General features: G+C 51.2%; 1 long non-coding RNA gene across 1 annotated transcript; it reads left to right on the top strand.

Annotated features, from left to right (window-relative positions):
- Nucleotides 1-7,338: 7,338 nt before the first annotated feature.
- LOC109324518 lies at nucleotides 7,339-11,467 on the top strand. Its single transcript, XR_002104943.1, has 2 exons — nucleotides 7,339-7,554; nucleotides 11,037-11,467. It is a non-coding gene; the product is annotated as an uncharacterized LOC109324518 (long non-coding RNA).
- The last annotated feature ends 3,746 nt before the right edge of the window (nucleotides 11,468-15,213 follow it).

Below are 15,213 nucleotides of genomic sequence, written 5' to 3' on the forward strand. Positions count from 1 at the left end.
TACTTGCCCGCTGTGATATTCCAAGGGCCTTTTTAGAAACAATTGCATTGCACGCAGCCAAGGCGCTCACCAGTCAGCGCTTGAGACGCAGAGAGCCTCCATCCTGATCGGTCTTTCATTTCTATCTGTTTCCAAATGATTTTCATGGGTTTCAAAGCTGCAGACTTCGCTGGAGCCATCCAATGCAAGGGAAGGGGGCATAATAAGTAAGTTATTTCCCTTGCAGTGATGCAAAGAGGCCTAGTTGCATGTGATATCATGGTGGTACATGGTAAGAGAGAGCCCCCTTGCCACAAAGCCTTTGTAATCTGATGGAAAAGCCAGATAAAGCCCTTTTTTTGCATAAGGAACAGGGGTCTCTCTATGGTATGTCCTTGGCAGGACTCCTCCCCTTAATGCACACCCAAACCCGGAGACATTTCATTGCAATACATGCACTGGAGACTGCAGTCCCAAGGGCAGCCCCAGATGGTGCATCTGCATCGGAGTCACCGCTGCATTCAAGAGTGTGGCACCTGGGGATGCCGGGACACATGAGTTATGGGAAAAGATGCCATGTAGATGTGCCCAGAGTGGTCCTCTGAGCTGGTGAGGGTCCCTGGGGGAGGCTGCAGGGCAGCTGCAAACCAAATGTCCAGAGTCCTAATTTGGTGCCTTTGCTAGGAAACCCCTTTGCTCTTGGTAGGAGAGCCGGGGGTAACTACCTGTGGGAAGGCCTCTCTGCAAAATCTTTGAAGGTCTTTCATCTTGGAGTAATTGTAGGAATGTCCTGAAATGTCCTGTGCCTTGCCTGGGGCGCTGCTTCTCGTGACAGCGGCTTGGTGGAGTAGCCATTAGCAAAGAGCAGATTTTTCTGTTGGGCTTCCCCACACCCCGAGCAACAGAAGAAATGTTGTTTTCAGGCCTCACTTGCTGCTGGCACTGCCCAAAACTGTGCATTTGCCTCCCATAATTTGTTCCAGGCTCTGTTTCCTTTCTTACAAGTAACGCTCGATTCTGAGACGTGTAGAAATACAGGAATTACCTATCCTGCAGCTGTCTGCATTCAGGAGGGCTTCCCTAACAAGCCTCCTCCAGAAAAATGGTGGGGAGCGGAGCAGAGCAGAGCCCTAAAGGGGTTTCTCTAGATCTCAAGGGCATGGGATTTTTCCGAGTCTTTCCACAATCTTTTTTTCCTGCTTCCCCATCACAATTTGCAAAGCCCAGGGCCCCACAGAAAGAGCACCTGAGCCCATGAGGATCTTCACCCCTCTCCAGCTGTGGTGAAACATCTGGAGTTCTTGGGCTCTGTCTTACGGGACTGCCCTATTCCATGATGTTAGGCAAGTGACTCACCCCGTTTGCATGGATTTCATCTCTAAAAACGGGGAGGTTTTTAAAATATATGTTACACTGTCTTGAATTACAAAGAGTGTGGGGGTTTTTTAATGGTTAACTCATATTTACCTGCCTGCTACCCCTACCTGAAGGAGGAGGGGCAGATTTGTAAGTAGGAGTAGCATAGGACTCTGGCGAGATGTATTCAACTCCCATCACCCCGTGCTCTGGTTGCAGCCTTGAGGTAAGTGGTAAATTTTCTCTCTGCCTCAGTCCTCCTGTCTAGAGAATGGGGATCATGTCCTTTCTTTGTCCCTCTTATCTATTTGGGCTGTAAACTCCAATCTCAGGACCCTCGGTCTCAATCTCAGCAACAGCATCTAGGCAGGACTGTGATGCAGATGATGAGTTAAGCAAGCCGAGAAAAGCTTTGCAAAGAGAACCTTGTCTCTTGGGAGCAACTGAGAGCCTCTGTGGCTATCTCCTCTCTTTCTGCATCTCTTTCCCTGGTGAGAGGTGAGGTGAGAGTGATGTAGAGTGTGCTTGGAGTCAAGGGTAACTCCCACCTACTGCAGAAGAGGTTAAAGAAGGTCTTTTGGGAGCAGAAGTATTCTTCCAGGTGACCACAACCAGTTCATCAAGGGGACCAGCTGGGAATGGAGGGTGCAGACAGGCTCAGGTGATGCAAATTGCCTGTGAGGCGGTGAAGAGGAAGGAGCTGGTGCATGCTTCTCTTTACCTCTGCATGGGCTGGGCTGGTGGAATAGGTTCAGTGCAGGAGGATGGGTGAGATGAACTGTAAAGAGACCTGGGAGCTGCCTCGGGGTGGGGGCTGTTCCCATCCCTGGTCCTGCACTACTTCCAGAAAATTGTGCATGGCAGAAACGCGGGCTCCGGGGGGGGGGGCGTGGTTTTCTCAATACACAAGAACATAATTATGAGAAGCATCCTCCCTTCTTTCTGCAAGATGCGTCATCCCTGAGAGATGTGGAACTGTTTGAACAAGAAGTCTTGCCGCATTAGCAGCTTATATCTTCCTACTGGGAAGGGAAGTTCAAGAAAGAACAACAAAGCCTCCCCCAGGGCAGGAGGGGCTGCGTGCAGGGGAGAAAGAGAGAGTTCAGTGGCTACAGCTGAACCTGGCCTGGCCCCAATCCTGCCAACAGACAATCTGCCCTTAGGAAGATTTTCACTGGGTTTTTGTGGCCTTAGGGGAGACAGAGCTCGGTAATGTCTGGGAGCCTCATGAGGGGAGGAGGATTATTGACTTCTTATGTGGCTGAGCTTCTTACACAAAGGGTTTCAGTCAGGAGGACTGGGAAATGGGAGGCAAGGTCCTGGAGCAGACCTCTGGGAGAGGCCAGGCCGTGGGGCACTTTTCCAAAGGAAGGCATAAGAGCTGCATTCTTTGTGCCCTTTCAAGTTTCCGAAAACACAATGGCAGGGATCGTTCTCCGCTGGCTTGGGGAGCGGGGAAAAAGTGGGAATGTGCTAATGGTGGTGAGTGTTTCCCAATAATGCATGACCCTTAGTATGCTTCCACTTTGAGCCAGAGGAATGAACTGCACGTTGCATTTATTCAATACCCCTTATGACATGGATGTATCTCTGGAGGGGCATGTACTACAAGCGATGAGCAGTACAGGGCTGGGAATGGATTTGTTTCTCTTCTGGGAAAGAGGGACCGGGTTGCATCGACCTCTCTATTAGGAAAACACAGGTGTAGCTGATGAGCGACCTCCGAAATGAGCTTGGTGGGACTGGCTGGCAAACAGGCACCTGGACAACAAGAGTTGGGACAGTTGGCACTAGCGTAGCCCCTTTTGGATACTTCCTTATGATCAAATCAGCCAGAGAGAGGGAAATTCCCTCTCCCTCCTATTCACCTATGGAGTTACACACAGGCTGTTGATCTATCTGTAACTTAGCTCAAGCTTTATCTCTGCTTTCCCAGACCTGAGGAAAGGACCCTTGTGCCCAAAAGCTTGCCTAAACTCTCACCTACCTATGTTGTCAGTCCAATAAACTATATCACTCCCCACCAAATCCATGCCTGTCACGTATTTCCTGGACTATCACAGCTATAGCATCACTCCAGCGCTACTTTCTCCCTCAGCAGTGACTTCTCCATGGTGGGGGTGAGGCATGCTGGCCTGAAAGCTTGCACTGTGCCATACTGGGCATAAGGAGAGGACAGCGGTCTACAAAGCTCTAAATGAAGCATACCAGCTACTCCAGCAACAAATACCTTGTAAGCCACAGCTGCTCCACAGGTGATGATGGATGGATACGGGTGTCAGGGTTTACCTACTAGGGATCCTGGGCAGAGCGTCAGCTTGAAGCTCTTGCTCTCCACTGGACAACCATGCTGACAGTAATGGCAGTGCAGCATGACAGCCCACATGGTATTATGAGGTCCTTCAAAGCCCGCTGCACAATCTGCAAACTTAGGTGTGCAAACACTGACACATGATTCACAAGATAAATCCAGAAATTTCAAATGGGGATCCACTGCATCCAAACCACTACCTCGCTGTGACCTTTCTGAGTCCTGTGCTCCTTTTTTTCTATAGTCAGAACAAAAGTCAAAGTTCAGAGCTGGCATTTTCCAAGGGGCACCTGGAGTCTGATGAGGTTGATGTACTGCTCAAGTCTATTGACTAATATAGGGTCTGCATCTGCCCACTCGGTCCAGTTTCTTGTCCACTCCAGTGCGTTCACTGGTTAGTTCCTTTCAAGGCTATCGTCTGACATGCGTTCCTCTTAGGACACTTCGTTGACGAGGTTGACAATTCTTCTGTTCTGCCTGGGTCTTCCTTAGCTTGGCCTGGGCTGCCTGGAGCTTTGACCCGCTTACAGTTTCCCGCAGCCAGCGTTGCCCCAGCATACAGCTCAGTGTAGATGAAATTTGCTTGCGTTGAAACCCAATTTGATCTGAACTGGAGGCAACAGTGCAGCAGAAAAATGAATTTTGCCCACCTATCTTAGCTTGTATTTGTGCGGCTGCCAACAAGATAAAAACCTTGGGTGGATGTACACAGCACGAGATTTCCTTCTTATGCCACCACAACTGCGTTTCCATTTACACAAGTTGGATTTTATCTCATTGCTCTTATCTGATCCAGACAGCAGGGCTGCTGGTCACCATTGCACAAATCACAGCAGTGGCCAAAGTACGTAGAGTAGCAGGGAGAGATGGGGGCTGTCCATGTGTATGGGCTGATCTGTTCCTCCAGCCTTTACTTGGTTTCAGCTCTTGGTCCCTGTACCAGCGCAAACCCTTGCAGAAACAGATGTGCCAATGTTCAGTTTACTCCTGCCTGCCTAACACCCATTCTTCCCCTCCCTGTGGTTGGGGAGCGGCTTGAGAAAGCAAGACTGCGTCCACTTTGCACAGACATGTGCAGGGGGTTCTTTCCTTTCCCATCACTGCTGGGCAGGGTGTGGGTTGCTCTGCTGCTCTCTGGAGAGGAAGCTGCTTCTGTGGTGAATCAGAAAACCCAGTTTCCCCATGATACAAACAACACGATGGGGAGGATCTCGCACCTGGCTATCAGGCTCACCATTCTTGGAGCGTTCAAAGCACGCTAGGCTCTGGGGGTAGAAGTGCCATGGAGATTTAAATGAAGCTAAAATAAGTGATGCAGATATAGTAGCCATTGGCTAGTGCCTGCGTGTTGGATCCTGCAGCCCTAGAAAGAGGCAGAATTTCAAGTGTAACCCAGGTGGTACTCAGAGATGTATGCCCTCTCCAAATGAAGGGATTTTAGTGGGTGTGGGTGCGCTGTGGGAGGCATAGCTGCTTATGACGTGCAGCTCCCCTCCTCTCCCTACAAAGCAGAGCCAGGGCACATGTGGAGGCTTAACTATATACAAATTTAATAATAAAGAACAGAGGTAAAATACAACATATATACAAGAGATATAGGAACTATAGGTAATATGGGTACAGCTCTGAGCAAAGCCTTCCTGATACCAGTGAAGGATCGGGAGAGCAAAAGGACTCGGCAAACATTATGCCTACTTATACTCTAAAGGGGAATGTCAAATGACAGAGCTTGAGGCGCCGATTGCACAAAATCTGGGGTGCAGGGCCCAAGCGCTGGGGTGGGGGGAAGGTGGGGAGAGTCCCAGAGCCCCCTTGCCCCTTTAAGCGGCTCGGACACCCCACCTGGTGGTCACAGAAGGAGAGGGGGGAGTGAGGAAGAAGGTGTCCTCCTCTCCAGCGGGAATTCGATCTGCCAGGGAACGCATCCCTCTGCCGATTGGGAGGGCGAGAGGGTTAGTTCTGTCTCTGGTCCGGGTCTTCACCTTGCCATCACCTGGCTGGTGAGGAAAAGGAAATCCCACCCCCCCAGCAATCAATTTTGAACTTTTCAAAACCGGCGGGCCAGGCTGCTGCTGCCAAGCCCGTCACACAAGGAAAAACTCTTCTGCGCGGCTCGTTATCCCTTCTCCGAATTGCAGAGCCCGGCAGCAGAGAATTGCTGCCCCGAGGCAACGTCACCTTGGTCGTGGCGCTCAGATCTAGGTGCTTGGGAAGTGGGTGGGACCACTGTAATGGCTGTGGGATTGGTCCTGGCATCCATGTACCTTGTGTGGTGATTGCTCTTTTCTGTTCCCCACAGCTCTGCCTTTGCAGCAACCCTTTTTGCTCCCTCCTCTCTGAGCTCAAGTCGCATCCAAGGGCCCATTTGCATGGGAATTCAAGCCAGATTGAGAGATGAATCTATGTGGGGGGGTGACCAGCAGCCTGCCTGAGAAGTGGGCTTCCTGCTACATTGATGGGGATCATTTCTGCTTTCCAAATGACCCAGGGACCTGGCAGCATCTTTAGGAAAAGTACAGCAGCTGTTGCATTGGGGAACCCATAAGGCTGTAAGGGTTTCCAGATGTTGGCATTACTTGGGTCCCTCCTTAGTTTCCCAGCCTCACTGACTAATAGACACACATGTTCAGCTCAGCTGCAGAGTGCACCTGGTTCAGCTGGCGCCAGCCTGACCACAACAGCAGCAGAACTTGCTTTTGCTGACGGGAAACACCACATCCTTGTGTGAGGCTCCGACGCCCCGCAGAGCAATGGCATCCTGAGGCTGCACTAGCGTGGCTCGGTGTCACCTGCTATTGCAAGAGCCAGACCTGCTGCTCTGGCCTTTTTCATTCTGCCCTGCAGTGGGTGGGAGTCTCCTGTTGGGAATGGGGAGATGGGATATGATTTCAGCCGTAACGACCGACTGGAAAGGCCTTGATGGCCCTGGAGTAAGGCACCAGCATTGCATTCAGGAGCTCAGCCCCAGAAAGGCATGCCCGTGGACAGATGATTTTATCTTTTCTGCCACTCTTTCTCAAGGATCCTGAGTATCCTGCTGCTTCTTTCCTCCCATGCCTTGTCTTACTGATCTAGATCATAATCCAGCCTGGGGTAAGAGTATCTGTTCAGCAACTAGCCCAACAGCCCCTGAATCCAGACATGGCCTTTCAAGGCTGTAGTACAAGTGATACTCCAGGGCTCCTGGAGCTGAAGGCGAAGCACACCACATCACCACTGAAGCTTAGATGAATATAAAGAAAAGGAAAAGTCACTAATCTCCCCCGAAACTTTTCATTCCAAACCGTTGTGGCAGGAGGCTTTGAACCGCCTCCCCCCACACCAAGTTTTGCACTTGACTTCTGTGAAAGCAGCAGGCTTGTGTGCAATGACCTGATTGCTGTAGATCTGCCTTTTGCAATGGAAAATGGCTCTTCTGATGCTTTTTTCCCCAACCGGCTCTCCTTTCTGCATTGTGAGAGAGCAGAATCGCCGATTGTCTTCGAAACTGGGTTCTGTTCATATTATCAGCAGCTGGCCAAGTGCTCTCACCATTTGAGAATGTAATGGCAAGGCTCTGCCAGCTTCATCAGAGAAATTAAAGTGGAAAAAGGAGCGTAACTTGGTTTGAAACCATTTGGAAGCTGCTGTGATCATAGGGCAAAGGAGGAGTGTGCATTACACGCTGGGTTCAACTTTAATTTCCTTTGGATACTCCCCCTTCCTTCCTCAGATGACTTTAACAGAGGGCCCAGTGTTACTACTCTTCAGAGTCTTCCTGGCCTCAGCAGCGGAGAGCAGAGACAGGACAGCTTCTCAGGATGGAGACAGCTCAAAGACCAGTCCCTACATACCTTGCTCTGTCCATCTTTAACTTGTTATGCTGCTGCCTCCCACTTGGAATAGTTGCCCTGATCTTTTCTCTCAGAGTAAGTTTGGCTTTCATTTGATTTCGTTTTGCTGTGTTTTGGGCTGATATTTTTTCAGACTTCTGCCTTTCTAAGAACGGTCTTAACTACCTCTTAGAGAGAGAATGGGAGACGCCAACTCTAATTTTCAGTGCAAACTTCTCTAGAGCCTTTGGCACTTGCAGCCAGAAATTACAGGCAGTGGCACGTGGAAGCAGCTCTCCCTGACCTGCCTGGCTTAAAGAAGCACTTGAGGAAGGTTGCTTGAGATTTTTCTTGGGAAAATTGCAATATGTCAAAGACAAGCTGAAGCGGGGGGCCGGGAGGGGCAACTTTAACCGCTGCCCCCTCCGCTGGGCCAAAGTGGAGTGCATGTGTGTGCTGCAGTGTGGCTTGCTTATGTGCTTTATGGGTAGGAGGATGCAAACCTGTTTTCTGTGTCCACTGTCCATCTCAGAAATGCAAGGATGCACTTTCCTCTCCCGGGGATCAAAGACTATGGTGCTCTTGGTAGGAGTACAGGTGCATTGGTAGGAGTGTCACTGGCAGTGACTCTTCCCCTCTATTCAGCACTGGGGAGGTCGCCTCTGGAGTCCTGTGTCCAGTTTTGGGCCCCCCCTGATGAAAAGGATGTGGACAAGTTGGAGAGAGTCCAGTGGAGGGCAGTGAAAATTGGGGGGCTGGGGGGACAGGACTGGTGAGAAGAGGCTGAGAGAACTGGGCTTTTTTGGTCTGCACAAGACCGAGTGGGGATTGAACAGCAGCCGTCACCTCCCCGCAGGGCGGCTGCAAAGAGGACGGAGCTGGACTGGTCTCAGTGGGGGCAGACAACAGGACAAAGAGTAATGGGCTCAGGCTGCAGCAAGGGAAGTTGGGGTTGGGTATTAGGAAACACTTTCTTACGGGGAGGGTGGTGAAGCCCTGGAACAGGTCCCCAGAGAGGTGGGGGAGTCTCCGTCCTTGGAGGTTTTTAAGACCCAGTTGGACAAAGCCTTGGCTGGCACGATGTGTAGGGGTGTCCACATAGCCTCTTACATGAGCAATTCTCAGATATCACGTGTGAGAGAACAGCTTGTTCTTGTTCTCCTGTGTGTGTGCGTGTGTGTGTGAACAGCTTGTACTTGTTCTCTCAGCTTCTAAAGAGCTCTGCAGGCAAATGCATCAGTGAAACAGGGATGTGCTGCGCAGTTTCTCCCGGAGAACCCAGCCTCCCTGTGTATCTGGTGTTGCTTCTTTATGAATTGTTAGGGAAATCCCTTCCAGCGACTTCAACAGATCTGGGATTTCTGCTCTCAGGACCCACATGTTCAAATCCTGGCAGAGTCACCTCAGCTGCTCATCTTTGAGCAGGAGAAAAATTATGTTCCAAGCAGTTTGTTCTATATAGCTTTATTGGAAAAAGCCTAAATTTGAGGTTCTGGCTGCAGAGACGTCAGATGTCTCGACACTTTCTTGTGCACAAGAAAAGATTCTCCATCTCCACTGCTGTTTCGTACCAGGATTCACCCAGATTTCACTCCCACCCATCACTCCAGTGGCCTTAATGTAGCAGTTCTGCAGAGAATTAAATGAATTAAGGGATCAGTTGGGCTGAAAAAGGCTGGATAAATGTGAATTAGTTTTGCCTGTTTTCTGAAAGTTTTATTGTTATTTCCCTTGTTTTTCAAAAGCTCAGACAGTGTGTGTTAGGGAGAAGTTCATTCTTGTTGCCCTCAGGTATCCCCTCTCTCCCTGGCATCAATAGAGTACACAGTTTATAGACCAGAGAGTCTAAGGAGAGAGATTTTATTTGCCAGGTTTTATTGGCAAGTGTCATCATCCCAGAGCTTGGCAGCGTTTGGCGATAAAATACCAGGCTAAATATTTAGCTGATTTTCCATAAAGATAAGTGAGCTTGAACGTGTACTGTACCTTCCTCTGTGAAGACTAAAACTGTACATTTTGGTTCAATTTTTTCATAGCGCAACTTCTGTGATGAGAGTTTACTACTTAATTAATTCCAGTTGAGGAAGCAAATGTCCCTTTTGCTGTTGCTGGTTTAAAAGCATGGCTGCTTTTCAGGAAAGAATAAATCTGTGTGTAGCTCATGGCACTGGCAGTGATTGCGTAACGTGTTGGGCTCTAGCAAGGCGATTGATTTGATCACGGTCTTTCGGGGCCAAACGAAGTCCCCAAAGACACAGAGATTAGGCACGCAGTGAGATTTGCAAAAGCAGCAGGTTGCCTCACTCCCACCAAAACCCTGGACGTCTTCAAAAATCTGGTCCCAACTGCCTGCACAGGGGGAGATTTTGATAGCGTGGCCCTCTAGCAGGTCAACTACCTTGAAGGGTGGGTCCAAAGAGGAGGGAGCTGGGCTGGTCTCAGCGGGGGCAGATGGCAGAACAAGGAGCAATGGGCTCAAGTTGCAGCAAGGGAGTTTTAGGTTGGATATTAGGAAAATCTTTCTTACTACGAGGGTTGTAAAACATTGGAACCGGTTATCCAGCGAGGTTGATGAGTCTCCATCCTTGGAGGTTTTGAAAACCCGGCTAGACAAAGCCTTGACTGGGATGATCTAGTCAGGGCTGGTCCTGCTCGGAGTAGGGGGTTGGACTAGATGTGACCTCCTGAGGTCTCTTCAACCCTCATTTTCTATGAACAGACAAAAATATGGCTGGACCCATTGGGTAGAAGCTGAAAGTAGACATCTTAAAATAGAAATATGTTTTGGGTTTTAACAGGGAGAATAATTAGCACAACTTGCCAAAGCAAGTGGTAAATGCACGGTCCTTTGGAGTCTTCCAGTGGAGATCGAGGCTTCCTAAAAGACGTGGTCTAGTTTCAGAGTTGTGCTGAGTTGCATTGGGGGAAAAGTAATTCCTTGAACTGCAGGTGTGAGTGGTGCTATGGCTTTATGTCCCCTGAGAAGTCAAATTAAATGGTCCCAGATCCTGAATATTGCAAACTTTAAACCATTTAGGGCTGTCGCAGAAAGGATATTTGAGTTCAGTGGCCACCAACCCAAACCTGGGGATTGATTTTCTTCTCTGCCAAAGACTTACCATTTGAAGTCATTTAGCAGCTCTGTGCCTCCATTCCCTGTCTGCAAAATAGAGAAGCATGGTTACTCCCACTGGGGGTGCTTGCAACAAGTTCATTAAGGATCTAAGGGTCTTTATATGTCCCCGAGGTGAAGTCTACCCAAATCTGTGGCTCTTTGAGGCATACTGAGAAGCTTGTTGTTGCGATGGTGCTTTGCTGGGGCAGTGCAGCAGTGAGGGTGGGATTTCTGACCGGCGGGAAAATACAGCACGGGAAGAATGAAGCTAGCCATCAATTAAATAGCAGATGATAAGTAAGAGGAAGGAAAGCATTGGTTGTCTCAATGTTCTCGTCTTGTTCATGCCTCTTCATGTTTGTGGCCTGTTCACGTGTGGGGGTTTTGGGGTGTGGTTTTTTTTTTTTTACAAGCCTGGGATTTCAACATGTGTTTCTCATGGCTGGGGGCACTTCTCTTGCAGACAGAGAATGCCTCCGGGATAGGCAAGATGGAGGAAGCAGCCAGGGCCTCCCGCACCGCCCGCATGCTGAACATCATTGGGATCGTCCTAGGGATCATTGTTATCATCTCCATGATCATCATCATGATCGTGACAAACAACAGGCAGTGACAGAGCAGCTTCAGCTGCCAAGAGCTCATCAGCCGCAGTCATCTGCATGTATCCATTGCAAGCTCCTTTTTCCTGACTCTAAGAAATGTGGGTCCAAGAAACCAACCATCTGGGTCTGGGCAAGCCCTGAAGGTGTCTGAAGATGTCCTGTACAAGCACCCACGGCCTGTCCTCGTGGAAGCATTTCTTAGCAGTTAATTGCTTTGGCCTTTCCTAGCTGTGCTTTGCCGATCCATGCACATGTGCATGTAACGAGACATAATAAAGGTGACTTGTGTAAGTGAATCTCTCTGTGCTTTATCCCCACGCACGAACGGCTTTTCCCATGCTGTCGTGAGATGGCTGCCCTTTTCACGATGCTTCCACCTTCGTCAAGGCACAGGATGGAGAGTGACAGCAGTACTAGACCCCTCTGGAGGATGTCTTAGCCTCCTGGTTCCTCAAAGCACAAAAGTCCCATTAACTTTAAAAGGATGTGAGCACATGTGGACTTGCTTTGCTGAATCAGGAGCCTTGTAGCCCAAATCCAAGATCCAGTGATACCAATAGGAGCCTTGCTGGTAGCTTCAGTAGGAAAACATTTTCTTTCCTTCTTGAAGCATGAGTTGCAGTGACCAGCCCGCAGGGGCCTTGCTCTGGGCAGGGCCTGGCCTGACTCCCCCAGGCAGCTTCAGGACCAGGAGAGACACTCTCCCATCCGCTTCTGCTGTCTGTTCAGGCCCCTGCAAATGGCAGCATCGACAGGAGAGGTATTATCGCAGGCTGGAGGGGCATGGAGTATCTCTTTAGGTCTGGGGGATTGTTTTGACCTGCCTTGTTTCCTTACAAGCCCTTGATACCTGGACAGAGAGATCACAAAGCAGGTCAAGGAATCAATTTCTAAGCATCTGGAGAAAAGTAATGTGATGCGGGGGGAGAGCCAGCATGGATTCACCAAGGGTGAGTCTAAAGTAGGGTTAAGATCCAGAACGGCCTTGATAAACTGGAGACATGGTCCAGATTTACCAGTGGACACAAACCTGGAGCCTCTGGCATGCAGTGCCAGCTTGGACAGTCTCCGGCACCTGGGCAGGGGGTAGGGCGACATGTGCATGGGAAAGCATGTTCAGGCGACCTCTTCTGCAAACAGAGAGGTCCAGCATGTGTTCCCAGACTGCCACTGCGGCCTCTCTGGCCAGCACTCATATCTCTTCCCCCTGTTTCCGAGCACGGCTGATGAGAGCCAGGCATGTGCACCAGGCCATCCTGTTTTCCCTTACGAATGCAGCTTCAGGCTAATCCTCCTCCTGGGCCTCGATTCCAGGAATCCGGCACAGCTGACAAGAGCTACAGGCAAAGGCCTCCACTGCCAGTAACCTGGCCCGGCTGGCCTGAAAACACACGTTGCCTCTTTGCAGGTTCCCTCGATGTGGGTGGGCACTGCTTGGAGCGCGTTGTGCAAGACCGTGCATGTGTGAGCTTGGCAGGCTTGCCACAGGCGCCTGGCAGGAAAGAGCCAGGTGTTGCTGGCTGTATGCGGCGCTGTCCCAGCCACTCGCACCTGTGGTGTCAACTGCTCCCTTGGCCACCCACTGAGCCTCCCTGCACCCCGGCCTGGCCACCGAGCCTGGTGCTAGCTCCTCACCTGCATGCAAGCCCTGTATAGACCCTGTGACACCCCGCGAAGGCTGCCTCAGGGATATTCCTTGCTCGGGACAAGTCAGTGGGGAGGAGACGAGCTGTGTGCAGCACACAACATGCTGAGTGCGAGTGGGTTGAGATCTGCCCAGTAGACTTCTCCCTCCCGAAAGCGGGTGGGCATCTCCCGGCATGCTGGAGTACACCGAGTCCCTGCCAAGGCAGATGCATTCCTGCTGCTATTGTAATCCTTTCCTGCGCTGCCAGATACCGTCCCCCCGCTCCTCTGTTTACAGATATCAGCTCTCAGACCAAAATCAGAGCGGCTGGTGCTGGGCAGCCTGCCCCCCGCCCGTGTTGAGAACAATGGGGAAATGAAGCGTGTCCGAGTACGTACCCTAACGAGAAGCTGCCGGAGGCAGTGGACAGAGTCTGTGAGCCAGGCCAAGCTCTCACTGAGCTGCAGTTAACACTTTGCCTTTGGGTTTTGCTGCCGTAGGGTGATTCCAGAGCGGGGAGAGGTCAAGGGCTTTCCCCAGCCCTTGCAGATGCGGTCGCTGCTCTGAGCATCCTGCACACCTGCGATGCGCACCTTGGGGCTGGCCCCTCCTGGCTAGGAATCACGGGAGAGCACGTCTCGCCACGTGCCTTTTGCGTGCAGTGCTGGGACGCGTTCCTTAAGGGCAGGAACGGACCGAGACGGGGTACATGTCCATGCCACCACCTTGTGAAACTGCTTCTGCAACGTTCCCAAGGACTGGATCCAGAGGTATGGGAGAGGAAAATGCAACAGGGCACTTTGTGTGTGAGGGGTGGTTGTGGGGTAGCCATGTCCTGCACATGCTCGTGTGCATCAGGCAAGCAGCGGCAGCACAGGGTTCTTCGTGACTCACCTGTGCTCATCCCTCTGCCAGTACTAGGGCCCGTGGTAGCTTTCAGGCCCCAGCCTGTTCGTTCCCACAGGTCTCAGGGTTTCATTCCCAGGGAAAGCTCCAACAACCGCGGCCCGTTCAGAGGCTTGTAGAAATTAACCCTGCTGGTTGCACAGGACTGGCCACAGCGGGTGAGTTAGGAGCAAGGGCTCCGCGTGGCTCTGTGACACCTCCCTCTCGCTGCTTTGTTTTATTTATTAATGCAGTTGTCCTGTCCCTAGAAACCACCTCTGGCTCCTCTATGGAATCCACTAACATCCCGGCAAAAAGCAAGGGAGGAAGGGAGCCCAGAATAACACTTCAGAACTGGCTGAGGTTTCCAGCTGCTTTACTGATCAGCGGAAGGTAACTCTTGACCAAACCACGAACGTAAAAAATGCGTGGGAGATTCAGAGCAAACCAGTGAGGCATCAAGCAGGCTCCCTTCATACTGGGCAGAGCTCCTCGGTGTGCCTCCTGTTACAGCAGGGAGCGGAGATCAGAGAGACCGGGCAGGGGACCAATTTCCAGAGGTTGCCTGTGCTGCCGTCCCGCAAGAAAGGTTCATGTCTGGAGCTCGGGGAACCTGGGTCAGCGTCCTGACAGACTGCGCCTCGGCTCCGACCACACGCGCCGCCCCGCCAGGCAGCACCTGCACTTCTCTTCCCCTTCTGAAGCACAGGTTTGAGTCAGCAGTGGCCGGGGCCTGGGTATGGGCAGGAAATGGCTTGAGTCACCCTCAACACTGCAGAACAGGATGTGACACCTTCCATCCTTTTATCTGTTTGTTCAGGCTGCAGGGAGGGGCTGTTTGAAGGAGAAATGCAAAACTAGAGCTTCTGGTTCAGAGACAATGCCCTTTATTAGATCAACTAAGAAATCGCAAAAAGAAAAATTGTTTTTTTTTCCGGGGAGGCATTCATGCAGACAGCAGCCTGTGGCAGTGGCCATGTGGTGCCACCCCAGGGCAGGGATGTTCAGGGTGAGGCACCTGGGGTAAAGGAGTTGCATGTAGCTGCGTGGCCTGGTGATTGTGACCTTGTGCGGGGTGGCCTCAGCCCAGTTGCCCTTGGCCATGCCCTCAGCTGTGTCTGCCCTGGCCTGCCCCCGGACAGGCATCCCAGAGCCATCATGCCTGGGCCACAGCAAGAGTCCCCTGTTCTGCAGTGCTGCTGAATCACCCTTTACGTCCACTGACAACAGGAACCGGATCTATTTACCCCTTGGTCCAGGGGTGACAGTAGCTGCCTGTTATTTGCAGAAGACCAAGCAGCAAGGCCTGCACAGCTGAGGCATTGGAGCTGGACTAGACATAACACAGGGGTGTTGGGGTCAGCCCTGCATCCCCACTCTGGGCTTCTCTGATTCAGTGGGTGTGCTGATACCCAGTCACCTGCAGGCTGGACTTTGTCCTGCTCATTTTTTACCTCACTCGCATGGCCTCTCGCTTGCATGCAGCCAGGTAGACCAGGCCTGTAAAGTCTGAACAGGTGGCTGCA

Source organism: Crocodylus porosus, unplaced genomic scaffold, assembly GCF_001723895.1.
Source record: "Crocodylus porosus isolate Cpor-Errol unplaced genomic scaffold, CroPor_comp1, whole genome shotgun sequence".
Classification (NCBI taxonomy): Eukaryota; Metazoa; Chordata; order Crocodylia; family Crocodylidae; genus Crocodylus; species Crocodylus porosus.